Source organism: Orcinus orca, chromosome 8, assembly GCF_937001465.1.
Source record: "Orcinus orca chromosome 8, mOrcOrc1.1, whole genome shotgun sequence".
Lineage (NCBI taxonomy): Eukaryota > Metazoa > Chordata > Mammalia > Artiodactyla > Delphinidae > Orcinus > Orcinus orca.
Genome location: NC_064566.1, coordinates 93,440,572 through 93,457,680, shown reverse-complemented (window position 1 = coordinate 93,457,680; position 17,109 = coordinate 93,440,572).

Below are 17,109 nucleotides of genomic sequence, written 5' to 3'. Positions count from 1 at the left end.
CAGAGACACACAGGGAGAAGATAGCCATATGGTGATAAAGGCAGAGATTGGAGTGATACACCTATGAAACAAGGAATGCCAAGGATTGCTGGCAAAAACTGGAAGCTAGAAGAACCAAGGAAGGATTCTCCCCTGTGGGTTTCAGAGGGAACAAGGGCTGGCTGACACCTTGCCTTCAGACTTATTGCGTCTAGAATGATGAGACAATAAATTTTTGTTTTGAGCTTCTCAGTTTGTGGTACTTTGTTATAGCAGTCCTAGGAAATAAACACAGCATCCTTTTAATTAATATAAATCTTTACGTTTGTTATAGTCAAGTTCATCAATTTTTGCCTTATGGTTTTTGCTATTTGGGTTTTGATTATGAGGTTCATCCCTGACAAAGGTCACAAAAAGAGTTTCATTTGTTTTTATTCTATTAGATCTATTATTTTACCTTTCAATTTGAGGTCTTTAATCTTCCTGGAATTCACCTTTGTGTATGGTATGAGGTAGAGGTTTTACTGGCAAACCATCAACTAAATAAATCATCCTTTTCCCACTTATTTGTGGTGTTACCTTTATCATATATCAAGTTCCTATACATATAGGTATTTTCTCTTCTGCTCCATTGGATTTATATTTCTATTCTTGAGTTAGAACCAAACTTTTATAAAATTATATAGCTCTGTAGTATGTCCTAATATCTGATATAGCAAATCACCATGCTTTGCTCTTTTAAAAAATTGATTTAGCTATTTGTGGACTTTGAGCCTTCATTTTTCTATATATTAATTTTGGAATCAATTTGTCAACTGTCTAAGAAAATCTATTAGAATTTTGATTGAGCTTTCATTGAATTTAGAGTTGATTGAACTTTCATGAAATTTCCTGCAAATTTGCAGTTGGATCTAGAGGGTTGATCAGATTTGATCTATATATCTATACCTACATCTATATCTAAATCTATCTGTATCATATTTACCTGTCTATCTATACTGATATCTACATATATACGCGTTTCTTACATGACTACCTCATAAGTAGGTTATATTCTTCCTTCAAGAGGAACATAGTGACAGTGTCTGGTTGACTCTTTTTTTTGGTTTTAGTAGCAATTGGTGGTCAATGGTTAGATCAGTTAATTCATTAGGAGTTGCAATAAGGTGATATTTTAACTGAAGGCATTTTAATTGATTTCTACCCCTTTTTCTTTTATTATTTTCTTCTTTGAGTTTATTCTGTAATCTTTTTTTTCTAAATTCCTGAGTTAAATACTTAGCTCACTTTTTCCATCTTTGTTGTTTTCTGGTAAATATAGTTAAAGCCATTAATTTTCCTTAGGTCTCACTTTAATCTTACAAATTTTGACCTGTAGGGTTTTTATTGTCATTCAGTTCTAAGTATTTTGTAATTTCCCCTATGATTTCCTATTTAATACAAGTATTATTAAGTAGCTTGGGTCTTCAGTTTCTATACCTTTGAGATTAATAAAAAACTGTCTTTTTGTATCAATTCCTATTTTTATTACGGTCTTTGGAAATGGTTGAATCATCCTCCTTAGTAGCCTTAGTTCACGGTGTATTGTTTTGAATGTTCTATGTGAGCTAAAAAATAGTATACACTCACGTCTTGGGTGTAAAATTCTTCATTCTATCTCAGTTCAAGGTTATCAATTCTATTATTCAAATCTATCTGCTCATTTTCATCTTCTTGATCTGGTGGCTTCTGAGAGGAGTATGTTAAATTCCTTAACTGCAGTTTTTGATGTGTCTCTTTTCCCCCATAGTACTTGTCAGCTGTTGCTTTACAGTCTTTGAGACTGTATTATTAAACACACATATATTCATGATCCTTATAGTGTCCTGATCTATTGTTCTTTTACAGTTTTTAACTTCCTTCTTTTTTTTTTCCTTAGAACACAGTTTAATGACCATATTTTGGCATATTGGTATGATTTAGGGGCTCGCATCCCCCATGGAAAGACGAACAAGGAATTCTCCAACAAAGTTGGGTCTCCCCTACTAAAAACTCCTATAATGGCTGAAAAAGGAATTAACTTCCTTCTTTGTCTCTTACAGTTGGCCTGGAATTCCACATGGTCTGAAAATAAAACTGTGATTTATTTTTCCATGGAATATCTTTTATTTGTATTAGTTAGGTCCAGATTCAACTGTAGTCAGATAAAACCTAAAATACCAGTGTCCCAAATAAGGTAGAAGTTTATTTCATAAAATCCAGAAGAAGCCTAGGATGGTGTTGCTTAAACATGATAGAAGTTTATTTCTTCTTAATTAAACATAGGCAGATAAGAGCTGTTATGGCAGCCACATAAAGTCCTTAGGGACCCGAGGTCCTTCCACAATCCCTAGGTTATGTCCCTTGTGCTCATGATTTAGTAAGAAGGAAAGAAGAAGGGGAAGGAGAAGGGCATGTCCCCTTTCTTTAAGAATACTTCCTGGAAGTTGAATATATCATTACTGCTTACATCCCAAGGTTAGAATTTAGTCTTAGGCCACTCCTAGTTGCAAGGGAAGTTGGGAAATGTAGTCTTTACTCCTGGAAGCCCTGTGTCCAGTTGAAAATTGTGTTGTATTATATAGAAGAAGGGAAGAATGAGTATAATTGACAATCATCCATCTCTGCCATACCATATCTTTATTTTTCAACTATTCTGTAGATTTTGGTTCTTTAATTTCAGTTTTTGAGATAAGTGTAGATTCACATGCATTGTAAGAAATATGGAGAGATCCATTCCGCGTACACTTTAACCAGTTTCCTGTAATGGTAACATTATGTAAAACTGTAGTATAATTTCACAACCAAGATATTGACATTGATACAATCCACCAGTCTTATTCCTTATTCAGATGTTCTCACTTTTACTTATACTCATTTGTGTGTGTGTGTGTGTGTGATGGTTAGATCCTTGTGTGTACACATTTAGTTCTTTACAGTTTTATCACACGTGTAGGTTTGTGTATCTAGCACCACAGTCAAGATACTGAACAGTTCCATTACCACAAGGATCCTTATTGCCCTTCTGTAACTACATCCACTTCCATCCTCTCTCCCTACTATCCCTAATCCCTGGCAACCACTAATTTGTTTGTTGAAAAAAATGTTATTTAAATGGAATCATGTAATATGTAACATTTTCAGTTTGACTTTTTTCACTCGGCATAATTCTCTGGAGATTTATCCAAGTTGTGTGTATCAATAGTTTATTCTTTTAACTGCTGAGTAGTGTTCCATGGTATGTCTGCACTGCAGTTTGTTTAACCATTCATCTATTGAAGGACATCTGAAATGTCCATTGTTTGGCTATTACAAACTAAGCTGCTATGAACATTTGTGTACAGTTTTACAGTTTTCTTTTTTTTTTTTTTGGTGAACATAATTTTTTTTTTTCCTCTGAGATAAATGCCCAGGAGTGGAATTTCTGGGTTGTATGGTAATTGCATGTTTAGTTTTATAAGAAACTGTTTTCCAGAGCGGCGGTACCATTTTACATTACCACCAGCAATGTATAAGTGACCCAGTTTTTCCACATCTTCACCAGCATTTGGTGTTGTTCCTGTTTTTTATTTTAGTCATTATGAGAGGTGTATAGTGACATCTCACTGTGGTTTTAATTTGCATTTCTGTAATGGCTAATGATGTTAAACATCTTTTCCTCTGCCTATTTACCATCTGTCCTCTTTGGTGAAATGTTTGTTCACGTCTTTTGCTCATTTTCTAATTATATATTTGCTTATGGGCTTCTAATTGCTCCAGCGTTAGTTGTTTCTAATTGTGTGTGTGTGTTTTTTTTTTTTTCACAGTTTTGAGAGTTCTTTATGTTTTCTAGATACTAGTCCTTTATTGGAGATGTGGTTTGCAAACATTCTTTCCATTGTGTAACTTGTCATACAGACTTCCATGGAGCGAAAGTTTTTAATGTTTATGAAGTTTAATTTATCAAGTTTTCCTTTTACAGATCTTGCTTTTGATATCAAATCTAAGAATGCTTTACCCAGCTCTAGAACCAGAAGATTTTTCTCATACTTTTATTTTTTCCTAAAAGTTTTATAGTTTTATACTATACACTTAAATTCGTGATCCATTTTGAGTAAATTTTGTATAAGGTGTCAGGTTTAGGTGTTCATTTTTTGCTTATGGATGTCCAATTGTTCCAGCATCATTTGTTGAGAACACTATTCTTCCTCCATTGAACTGCTTTTGTATTTTTGTCAAAAATCAGTTAAGCAGGGACTTCCCTGGTGATGCAGTGGTGAAGGCTCTGTGCTCCCAATGCAGGGGGTCCGGGTTTGATCCCTTGTCAGGGAACTAGATCCCACATGCATGCTGCAACTAAGAGTTTGCATGCCTCAACTAAGGAGCCCGTGGCTGCAACCAAGGAGCCCGCCTACTGCAACTAAGACCCGGTGCCACCAAATAAATAAATAAATAAAATTTAAAAAAATCAGTTAAGCATATTTGTGTAGGTCTATTTCTGGGTTCTCTCTTCTGTTCCATTGATCTATGTGTTTATCTCTTTGCCAGTACCACATTGTCCTGATTAGTTTGGCTATAAAGTAAATTTTAATATCTGGGAGAGTGATTTCTCTCACTTTATTCTTCTTTGTCAACATTGTGTTAGCAATTCAAGAGCCTGTGCCTTTTCGCATACAGTTATCCCTCATTATCTACAGGGCGTTGGTTCCAGGCCACTGCCCTGCCCCCCACCCTGTACCAACAGATACCAAAATCCTCAGATGCTCATGTCTCTTATATCAAATGGCATAATACAGTCAGCCCTCCATTATCTGTGGGTTCCACATCTGTGGATATGGAGGGCCAACTATAAATTTTAGAATAAGCTTGTCTACTGTGATGGTTAATTTTTTAAAATTTACTTTTTTCTTTTTAAAGTTTCTTTTGTGTGATGGTTAATTTTATATGCCAACTTGCCTAGATATTTGGTTAACAGCTATTCTGGGTGTGTCTGTGAGACTCTGTGGATGTTTCAGATGAGATTAACATTTGAATCCGTAGAATGAGTAAAGCAGATTGCCCTCCCCTAACATGGGTTGGCCACATCCAAACCATTGAAGGCTTGAATAGAACAATAAGACTGAGTAAGAGAGAACTTGCTCTCTCTCTGCCTGCCTATATTCAAGCTGAGACATCAGCTTGAAGACAGCTTTTCCCCTGTCTTCAGACTTGGATTCAGACAGGAATTTTACACTTGGCTCTCCTGAGTCTCCAGCTTGCCAACTGTGGATCTTGAGACTTATCAGCCTCCATAATCACCTGAGCCAATTCCTTATAATAAATCAGTCTCTCTCTTTCTCTCTCTTATCTTACTGGTCCTGTGTTTACAAAAAACCTCATTGATAGGAATTGCATTAAACCTATAGATCAATTTCAGGAGGATTGACATCTTTGCAATGTTAATTCTTCCAATCCATGAACCTGGTATGTCTCTCCAGTTATTTAGATCTTTGATTTATTTCATCAGTATTTTGTGTTTTTCAGGATTCAGATCCTGCACATACTTTGTTAAACTTATACCTAAATTCTTCATTTTCTTTGGAGTGACAGTAAATGGTATTGTGCTTTTAAATTTGTTTCTGTATGCTCATTGATAGTATATAGAAATGTGATTGATTTTTGTGTGTTTTATCTTTTATCCTGAAACCTTGTCTGGACTCATTATTAGTTCTAGGAATCTTCTGTAGATTCCTTGGGATTTTCTATGTAGACAATCATGTCATCTGTAAATAGAGACAAAAATTTTACTTCTGTCTTTTAAATCTGTATGCCCCTTGTTTCTTTATTTCTCTTGCCTAATTGCAGCGGCTAGAACATGCAGCATTACATTGAATAAGAGTGATGATTGTAGACATCTTTGTCTCATTCCTTCTCTTAGGGAGATAGCGTTCAGTCATTTTCCATTAAGTATGATGCTAGCTGAAAGTTCTTTGTAAATGCTCATTATCAAGTTGAGGCAATTGCCCTCTATTCCTAAGTTAATGAGAGTTTTTTTAAAAAATAATGAATGGGTGTTGAATCTCATCAAATGCTTTTTTGGGGGCATCAATTGATATGATCAAATGATTTTTTCTTCAGCTTATTGATATGCTGGGCTACATTGATTGATTTTTGAATACTGAACTAGCCTTGCATACCTGGAGTAAGTCCCACTCAGTCATATGTATAATTCTTTTTATATGTTTTTGGAGTCAGTTTGCTGTTTTATTGAGGATTTTTCCATCTAAGTTGTGAGAGGTACTGGTCTGTAGTTTTCCTTTTTGTACTTTCTTTGTCTAGTTTTGTTATCAGGGTAACACTGGCCTCATAAATTTGGTAAAATTTTCCTCCTTTTCTGTTTTTGGTAGAGCTGTGTAAAAGTGGTGTTAATTACTCTTTAAAATTTTGGATGAATTCTCCAAATTTCAGGAGCTTGAGTATCAGGTGGTGGTGTAATTTTTGTTTCAGTCATCAAATATGAGGAATAGGATAGTCTTTTATATGCACCAATATTTCTATTCTTTCCATTGTTCTTTCTTCCTTCCTAATGCTCCAAGATTCTACTTCTTTTTTAAAAAAATCATTTTCTTTCTGTTTGAAAAAATTTCTTTTGTCAATCTCTAAGTATAGGTGTGGGGTCTGGTAGCAAAACATTCTTTTTGTTTTCCTTTGTCTGAGAATATCTTTATATCCCTTCATTTCTGAAGGATACTTTCATTGGACATGGAATTTGTAGTTATAATTCATTTCTTTGAGAAATTGAAAAATGTTGTGCCACATCCTTCTGACCTCCATGGTTTCAGATGAAAATCCACTATCATTTGGTGGATTTGAATTGGTGATCCCCTATCAGTCATGCGTCGTTTCTCTCTGGCTGCTTTCAAAAATTTGATTTGTCTTTGGTTTTCAGAAGTTTAATTATGATGTTCCTTGGCATGGAGTTCTTTGAGTTTATTCTGTTTGCTCAGCTTCTTGAGTCTGTAGGTTTGTTTCTTTGGCCACATTTGAAGCATTTTCAGCCACTATTTCTTTAGATAATCTTTCAGCCTCACTCTCTTCCTCTTTTATTCTGGGACTCTGATGATGCGAACGTTGGATCTTTTGTTATTATCCCCCACAGCCTGGAGGCTGTGCTCATTCTTTTTTCTATTTTCTCTCCATTGTTCTGACTGGGTGAAATCTATTTATCTGTCCTCAAGTTCACTGATTTTATCCTCTATCATCTTCACTCTAACTACTGAGCTCAGCCAGTGAGGTTTTCTTTAAAAAACATTTGTTATTGTATTTTAAAATTCTATAACGTCCATTGGTTCTTTCGAAAAATCACTTAATCTTTAAGATTGTCTATTTTTTTCTTTGTTTCAAGAGAATTCGTAATTGATTGTTGAAGCATTTTTATGATAGCTTCTTTAAAAAAATTATCTTGTCAGATAAATCCAACGTCTGATTCATCTCAGTGTTGGCGTAGTTGATTGCCTTTTAAAATTCAACTTGTGATTTTTCTTGATTCTTGGTATGACAGGTGATTTTTAAATTGGTTCCTGGACATTTTATATATTATGTTATGAGTCTCAGGGTCCTATGTAAACTCTTAGCCTTTCAGCACACAGGTCCTGACCTACATTTGTAGGTGGTTATTCTAAGGACAGTAAGGTTTTCAAGAGCCTTTCTGGTGTTATTTTGGTCTGCTTGGCTTATCTGATGCTACTGAGGATTTCACTTGTCTAGGCTTGTGCTGCCTGAGGGGTAGCCGGGGAAACCCAGGCTGGGCCCAGGGGGTCTCTCAGTGGGGGAGGGTGTCTCAGGCCCAGTAGGGCAGGAGAGTACTTTCCATGGCTGCTTGTCAGTTTGGCTCCCCATCAGTCACCCTCTCCAGTGGTGTTGGGCTTACCTGATGTTGTCAGACGAACTTCTGTTTAATTTGGGAGAATGAACTAGCCTACTGGGCTGCCTTCTCTTGCTGGGTTGCTGTTTAGGAAATGGTGGGTCTGGTTGCCTTCTTCTGTTGGATGGGGACACAAGATGCCTTGCTGTTGGTTGTGCCCCTGGTTCTAGAGTCACAAACCATTTCAGAGTTCTCCTTCGGTTGCTTCTGGCATTATTTCCAGGGTTTATAGCTGCACTTTGTGGGAGAGGAGCAGGGAGATGGATCTACACCATCTTATCCAGACTGGAAAGCTAAATTTTGTTTTAAAATACATCTCTTATAAGTAATATATTACTGGGTTTTGCTTTTTTAAGAAAATTCGACACATATATGATTCCCTATCTTTGTTATAATTTTTATTTATTTTAGTACTCCTTTCTGCTATCTTATGTCATGTCTTATGTAAGTTTCTATCCCCTCTCCCGTTTTATGCCTTACATTAATCAGAGTGAATTTTCTTTTCCTGGTTTCAAAGATGTTACCATCCTCCCCACAGTAGGGTTATACATCCCTGCCTTTTGTGATGTGACTTGCAGCATTTCCCTGGGAGTTGATTGTACTTTCCTATCCCATTAACACCAGGCATAGCTTGAGATTTGCTTGACAAATGGAATATGAGTCAAAAAGGTCTGACCACGATTTCTGAGCGGAAGCTTTAAGTATCATCATATGGTTCCCCTACTGTACTTTTTTCTCTCCCATGAGGCTGAGATAAGACCTGTTCCTTCAGCCGGGTTCTGAATTGGGAAGACATATCAAACACACCTGCAGTAGCTGGCCTGCAGCCAACACCTGAATGAGAAATAAACCTATGTTGTTGCAAGCCACTGAGATGGAGTTGCTTGTTACTGTAGCATAACCTTGCAAAAGCTGACTGGTCAAAAGTAATTCATTCTATTTTTAATTTTTCTGATGGTTGCCCTTTTAAGACTTCTGATGACATTTTTTTCTTAAGTTCTGAAGTATATCCATGTTTTCCTCTTCCCCTGAATATGGTCCTCAACCTGTATCTCTCACTTTCATGATGATTCTCACCTTGTCCCACCATGTTAGGTTTGCTTAAAATCTTACTTCTAGATTCTGATGGGCGCACTGTTGTTTCAGTTCTTTCCTTTTTCTTTTTTACCCATATATTTCCCAACATACTCCTTAATTTCTTTTCCTTTTTGTCAGAGTACCTCCTCCAAGAGTTTTCCAAAGAGAATATTCTGAGGTCTCACCTGCCTGTTACTATCCTTTATTTTGATCTTATTTTTAAATAGGGGTTAGTTGGCTATGAAATTTTAGGTTTAAAGATTTTTTTTCCTGCAACAGTGAAAATATTACTATATTTCTCTTTTTAAAAAAATTTTATTTAGGATTACTGTTGAGAAAGCTGACATTGATTTGATCATTTTTCATATGTAGTTTATCTGCTCTTTTCTTCTTGGATAGTTTAAAAATTTTACTCTTTACTTTTGATCTTAAGTTACTCTATAAAATGTCTAGAGTATTTTTCCCCCCAATCCATCCTATATGAGGCACTATATAAGCCTTTCAACTTGCTTTAATTCTGAGAAGTTCTCAGTCATTATTCCTTGAAATATTTCTCCCCTCTGTTCATTTTTCTCTCTTTTGAGCACTCCTATTAAACATATATTGACATTTCTACTTCTGTGCATCGTATCTCTTTACTTTTCTTTTATAGCTTACAACTCTTTATCCCTTTATGGTGCTGTTTAGCATCAATCTAATCTTCCAGTTCTTTAGCTGAATCTCTTCTGCTATTCAACTCATATACTGACTTCTTTATTTCAACTATGATGTTTTTCCTACTGGAATTTCCAATTGCCAATTCTTTAAAACTCTGTGTTCCTACTTCATTCACCAGTGCCTTCCCCTATCTCTTAGAAAATCATTATTATAAAGTTATTTTAAATTCTTGTTCTGTTTAGTCTTTTAATTCCATTTTTGTCTGCTATAGTTTCTTGTCTTTTTTTTTTTTTTTAAGAAATAAGGGTTGCATTCCTCGGATATTTTATTATTTTCCTCTGTGAACTGATATCCTCTAGAGGTGTCAGCCATCTGGGCTGTTACACATAGTGACGGGGGAGCAGATGAATTCTGGGCCCCACCTGGTGCCTCTCCAGGTGAGCTTAGGGTATTTGAGGTGGGAGGATGAATAAGTGCACATCAATATGCAGAACCCTGGTAGTACAGCCAGTGTCCAATCACTGCCCATGGACCACCACCGTCCCCTTCTCTATTAGGTGACCCTGACCCCCAGGGAACTGCCTTAAGTTTTAATCCTAGTCTTTATGGTGTGTGTGTGTGTGGGGGGGGGCTCTCAAGCTCCACCTGTATGAAACTCTACTGACAGCCCACCCCGGGCTTGCTCTGATGTTTTCTGCCCCATGGTGATGACAGGGTGGGCAGAGGTCTCCTTCCCAAGGCAACGTGGAGCTCTCTCCGTCCGTCCCATGTTCACTCTTACTTTCTTGCCCGTGTTTCTCTCTCTTGCTTCTCTAATGTCCCCAGGGTTGGGGTTGGAGGAGGAAGCCATTGGTCCCTGATCGTTCACTACATTTCCGCAAATGGGAAGTTGGAACTCTGATTTTCCTTTCTATCCCCTTGCAGTTGTGATTTTCAAGGGACTCTTTGCCTCAAGTGGTACTTCCTTTTACAGGTGTGGGCAAAATCTGGGGGTGGACACACCTTCTGAGCCCAGAGTGCCCAAGTTGAAGAAGGGGGGCAGCTGGAGCAGGAACAGGGCTCTGCAGAGTCGGCCAGGCTAGGGCGACTCTGAGGACTGGAGCAAATGCTGTGAGTAGGATCATCTTCCTTTCACACTCCTGGTAGCTCAGCCTTGAGTGAGGGGGGCCTGGGGAGCACTGGTGGGTGAGGCATGGGAGAAAATGGTCCTGGGGAGGGCTGGGCTCAGGAGAAGGATGCACCTTCAGGCTTGGACCTGCTAGGCTGCGGCCCACCCCAGCTCAGCACTCAGTATTGAGAGGGTCATGTGGGCAGCCTCAGAGAGACCAAGGAGATGAGAGGGGAGGAAGGAGCCTCTAAGGCCCCAGAGACAGATGACATGCAAAGTGAGGTAGTTCTGGACCTTCATTTCGTTCATCCAGTCATCTGCTTATTCAGTAAATATTTATTGGGCACCTGGTAGGCTCTGCTTTGGATGCCGGGGATAATGTATGAATGGGACACTTCGAGACCCTGCCTGATGGAGCTGACAGCCTAGTGGTGGGGGGTGCAGAACCATGCATCGTTTGCGGGCCCCAGGAGCAGAATCCTATTTGTCAGGGAGGGGCTGGCCAGAGTCCTGGTGGGAAACTCCCTGAACTGTAGGCCCAAGGCCCCTTGAGCTGCAGGCGGGCCGTACATATGACCTGTTTGTCAGCACCTCGCAGTGTGACAGGTGTTCACACTTGTGCACAGACCCACTGACTGACCAAACCCTAAGGCAGGAGCTCCTTGTCCTAGACTGAGAGCAGCAGCCATCGACTTGGTGGGCACATAAGGCTTATGAGGCCAAGACTGCTTCCAGATCCCAATCCCTCCCTGCCCTGCTCTGCATCTGTCCAGAAACTAGAGCCTTTGGGAAGAGGGTATCAGGGCTTCTGATCTGGAGGGAAGGGGTCCCCAAGAAGGCAGAGCCTGACTCCCAGCCCTTACTCCCCATGAGAGAGAAGGTCAGCCCTGGGCTACAGCCCTACCCAAATGGTCCACATGCTGACAGTCACTGTGAGACTGCCATAGACTTAATATTTGGGTTGCTCCCCAATTCTAAATGCTCAACATGTTAAATACTAATGCCCCATGTGATGGTATTAGAAGGTGTGGCCTTTGGTGGGCGGGGGAGGTGGAGATGACTAGGTCATGAAGGTGGAGCCCTCATGAATGGAATTAGTGCCCTTATAAAAGAGACCCCAGAGAGCTCCCTTGCTCCTTCAGCCATGCAAGGACACAAAGAAAAAAATGGCCATCTACGAACCAGGAATAGGCCCTCACCAGACACCAAATCTGCTGAAACTTTGATCTTGGAATTCCCAGCCTCCAGAACTGTGAGAAATAAATGTGTGTTGTTTCTCAGGCACCTGTTTTTGGTAGTTTGTTAGAGTAACCACAGGGGACTGAGGCAGTGACCTTGGGCAAGTCCCTTCGCCTCTTTAGCCCTGGTTTTCTTCTTGAGCCTCAAACTAGATGACCCCCGTGGTTGACCTCTCTAGCCCTGAGATTCGCAAGTAGAGCAGGGACCCCCATCTTCACCCTTCCCCGCCGCCCTTCCCCATTCTAGAAGCCCTGGATGGAGCCCTCATCACACCTCTGACATGTGATTGAAAAAGTGCAACCTGAAGCCTCAGCTTCCCCATGCACCCTTCCTGCTGTTGGTTCACGGCTCGGAGTGGGTTGACTGCCAAGTCAAGTAATCAGGAGGTAATAGTCTGGTATCAGATGAATCCCCAGAGCTGGCAGCCACATTTGGAAGACTGCATCCCCATGCTTCCTGCGGCATTCATGACCAGGAAAATAATTGTGTAAAGCAGGCTGGCTTCGATCAAACCCAGCCTGACATAGTGTAGTGTAAGAATTGCTGGCGCCCTGGTCTGATGTGGTTATTAGTGCCTCGCCTGGGGGCAAGGCTGCCCAGATCACCAGGCGTGCTGTGATTCATTTGCCCATGCAGATCGGACACTGTTTCTGAGCCCGCGAGGATATCTCTATCGCCGCCTCCTTGCCCAGCTCCCCCTGGTTTTTTCCTCATTCTTCCCCATCGCCTGCTCTGGCGGCCTCTTGCCTTCCCTCCCATCCATCCATCGTTGCTGAAATTCTCGCAAAGTGCTGATTTTATTGAGTGCGACAAGTGGCAGTTCATTAAAAAGTGGGAGCAGATGGGGAACGGATTGTGGAAGAAGATTAATGATGCACACAGACCACTAAATAGGGCCAGGTTTGGGAGTAAACACAATCAGGCGGCCCCCTCCGAGGGGGTAATCCTGCTCTGTCAGATCTGTTCTCGTTAGCTGGCTAACGTCGGAGGGCTCAGGAGAGTTAAGGCAGAGCGCGCCAGCCTGCCTGGTGGAGCGAGAGGCTGCGCTCTGCCTGGACAGGGGTAGGGGAGTGTGGGGTGATTGGGATGGGGGTGCAGAGAAGCTCCGTAAAGCTTGGGAACAGCACCCTGACAGCTGAGAGGCCTGTCTGGGTAGCTGCTAGGAGAGGATGGGAGGAAACAATGGTGACCCCTTCTAATAGCCCTGCCAGGTGGATCTAGGCATGGGACTTGGATCACCCTAGCTGGGGCTTCTTCATAAACCCTCAAGATTTGGGCTCCTGAGAGCTGCCTTACTCCACTTAGAGTCTCAGGGGCCTGGCTGCCCCTTCCTGTAACAACCGTTTCTGGCCTCAGGACTCCCCTAGACTGCCATGGAATTCTGGGCCATGGTATCAGAGCCCTCGCTGCAGGAAGAAAATCTCTCAGAGAGACAAAGGTGAGCTACCTATCAAGAACCCTGCACTTAATAGCCCCAAAAAGTCCTTCTGCCTAGACACCCGGTTTGGGATGACACAATAGGTGGTCATTCCAGACCCAGGTTGGGGGAGGCAGTTAGAGAGAGAAGGGACGACTATCCCTTTGACTGACCCACTGTAACTCATGCATTAATTTACTAAACACTTATTAAGGGCTACACCAGGATGGCAGTTAGCTGGAGTTTGCTTCACTATCCTTCTTCACTTTCCCATGGCAGACATCAAACTAGATTATAGCACTTTTTCCCACGGAGTCAAGAAGGGTCCTCAGAGCCCTTCTCAACACAGCATTTCAGATAGAGACTAAGAATTTATTGGGACTGGATGGTGAAAAGAAATCTGTTTCTCATCCGTATGTTAGACATTTTGGGAAACCCAGAGGTTTATGTTGTGAGACAAACTGTTGGAGTGAACAGAAATATTTCAAGGTGAGAGCTCATCTGGAAAAAGAAGTCGCCGATCCTAATGGGAGCGGAAGAAAGGGCAATGCTCATTGCACTCATTTGTACACAAGGACGCACGCTTGCTAGAAGGCATTCAACCTGTGGGCCCCACATGCTTTGCTGGAGTGAGGGAGCGGAGAGGAGATTGAAAACAGCTATCCAGGCCTCCCCATGTCTCCAGCTCTCCCACAGAGATGTCATGTGGGGTGTGGCTGAGTCCAGAAGCCAAGCCGTGGCAGGCCGGCCTGGTGTCCTGAGACAGGAGAATTTGTTCAGCTTGCTTGGTGGCCTCGTTGCCAGGCAGGGGAGCACCCTGTGTGGCAGTTTCCTCCAGGGAAGACTTCCTGGAGTTAGCCTCCCAGCCCGTGCACTGTATTTGCCTCCATCCATGACTCTGTCCTGAGGCCTTTTTACCTGGTTTCCTCTTGGAGCCACGTGGTATCAGCCTGTGCCAGGTGCCCACGCCCATTTGATGAGGCAGAGTCTATGCTTCTCCCCTGTCATCTCTGGACAAGGGATTCTGGTCCTCCCAAGCCTTCGTTTCCATCCCCTCATCTCCACTCACCCTCTTTCGCTGAGGGTTTTCTCCAAGGCTTGACCCCAAGAAAGGTAGGAGGCCAGTGGGAGTCCCTGGCTGCTGGTAGAGCAGGGACCCCCCAGCAGATGTCTTTCCCCTAGCATCAGAACCAGGGTCTGTCTTCACTCCCAAACCTCCTCTTTCTTTGGATTCCTCTCTTTTGCCCCTGGGCTCAGTATCTTCCCAGGCCCCTGCTCTAACAGTCTCAGAAGTATTGCTGTGCCAGATTCCCTGTGCCAGAGACTACTGCTTGGCCTCCAATAGCCGTCTCCCCTTTCTCCCTAGCGGTAAATCCTGAATGTATTCAGGGCACAGCGGGTCCAACTAAAAGACTCCATTTCCCACCCTCCTTTGCGTTCTGGTCAACGAGATGTAAGAGGAAGTCATGTAAGAGAAAGTGTGAGGGTTCTTTAAAGGGAGCTGGCTCAGAGAGAGATTTTTGCCTTCTCCCGTTTCCCTCCTCTCGTTGCCTAAAATGTAGAAACAACGGCAGAATCTTCAGCAGCTATTTTGGTCCATGAAGTGACCTTGGGAATGGAAGCCATATGCTAGGATGTTAGAACAGGACAGAAGGAACCTAGGTCTACGGTGTATCTGGAGCTGCCATGTCAACCCTGGACTGGCCTCCCCTAGACTTCTTTTAGGGACAAACACTTTACCCTGGGTTTCTGTTATATTCGGCCATACCTAACCCTAGGTGATATACTCCTCTTTCTGTTTTCTGCTCCCTGCCTAGGGAGTAGTAAAGTCCAGTAGCTCTTTCTCCAATAATCCTCTCTCTTGCAGTCTCCTGGTCAATCCCCCAGTTTTGACCATGTCATTACCCAAATCAAATAACTTAATAGATTCTCATTATCTTCTAAAAAAGAACAATTACTTCCCCTGGCATCCAAGACTTCCAATCACCAGGTCCCAAGTTACCTTTCTAGTTATACTTCCTGCGTCCTATGGTTTAGCCAAGTTGATTTCCTGGAATCCCCAGACAGCCCCTTGCTTTCCTGCTTCTCTTCTTTGGCTCCAGTGGTTCTCTCTCCTGTCAAAACCCTACCCATTGTTCAACGGTTATCTCAGAGTTGCTTCCTCCATGAAGACTTCCCAATGCCTCTGAGCTAGGCGTGATGGCTCTCTCTGTGCTCCCATGGTAGATTGTTCGTAGCTATCAGGGTCTGCCTTTTGACCAGCCTGGAGCCCTTATAGGACTGGATTGAGTCTTGTTCACTTTCAAATCCCCAAAACACACTGGCCAGGGCCTGCACACAGTAGGTCCTTGGTAATGTTGGCTTATCAAGGGGACCTCCACTCAGCATCTCTGGCCTCTGCCATGTCCAAGGCCCATGCAACTGTGCAGAAGTGCCCTTCTGAGGTAGGGGGCTGGCTCAACCCCCAATTTTGCTCTCCTTAGCTCTCCATCTCACTGTCACACAGCCACTTCTTTGGCACTGGCTACCAGGGAGGGGGATGGGTGGCGGTAGGGCCCAGCCTGGCAGAGGGACAGGTGCTGCTGCCTGGGGAAACAGAGATGTCAGGGTTGACGCAGGGGAGCTGGGCTGCTCCTTAGATCTGCTAAACTGCTGTCACAGGCTCGCTCCCCTGCGGTGACAGGATTCACCTCTCCCCACCTGGGCTCCCCACGCACACGCCGTCCCACCCTCCCTCCTGACAGCGCTGACCTATCTGGGCGCTGTGCTCACTCACTAACCCAAAGGCCACTGAGCGTCAGGGCCGTCTCCACGGAATACAAAGCCATTTGTCTTGCTGGAAGTACGGTCCCCCCGCCTCGGGGGACGGCTTGCAGCTTTCTGTTACTCTCTGGCTATAGTCAGAAGAGCCAGGGAGAGAGAGCTGGCTTGGGCCAACCTTGGCCTTGGACTTGGGGGGCTTGGAACCCCTCATGCTTGTGGCAATGAGTTCGACTTAAGTGAAGTCTCAATTAAAACAATAAATCATTACCGAGGTAAAGTGTAGCGGGACCGCAGAGGACCAAATCCAAATTTGAACATGATAGGCCTATAAATGATAGTGATGGTGTGATGGTGTTCATTAGGGCCCCGGAGACTAGTGACCAGGCACGTCGTCAGCTTAGGGGGCAAGTGGTTTGCACGGCCGCCTTTGGGAGGGTATACGTTCTTTGGAACTTTTTCACACTAATAAAATGCAGTAATAAAGCAGGTAAAAGTACAGTCTTTGAGGTTACACTGCCAGGGTTCAAATCCTAAGTAGTTTAAACTCAGAAGTAACTGAACGTGGGCACGTTTCTTCACTTTTCTGGATCTCAAATTTCATTATCTGTAAAATGAGCATTCACAGACCGCTTGTGCAAATTATACAAGATACTGTAGGTAAAGCACTTAGAAGAGTTTCCGGCATGTAGTAAATGCTTAATAAGCTATGATTCTCCACCCGAATATAAGCTCCCAGAGGACAGGGATCTTATCTGTGTTGACCATCTTAACATCCCTAGTGGGATCTCAGTGAATGTTTATGGAATGAATAAATGTGCATCGATAGAGTATATTTCATGAGGACTGGACAAGGTCTTTTTCTTTTCCCCTGTCTCCCATGATACCTGCTCTATAGCACCCTGCATGCAGTAGATGCTTAATAATTAACAAATAAATTTAAGTACAAAGGGTCCTTGCAATTTTGGAAGA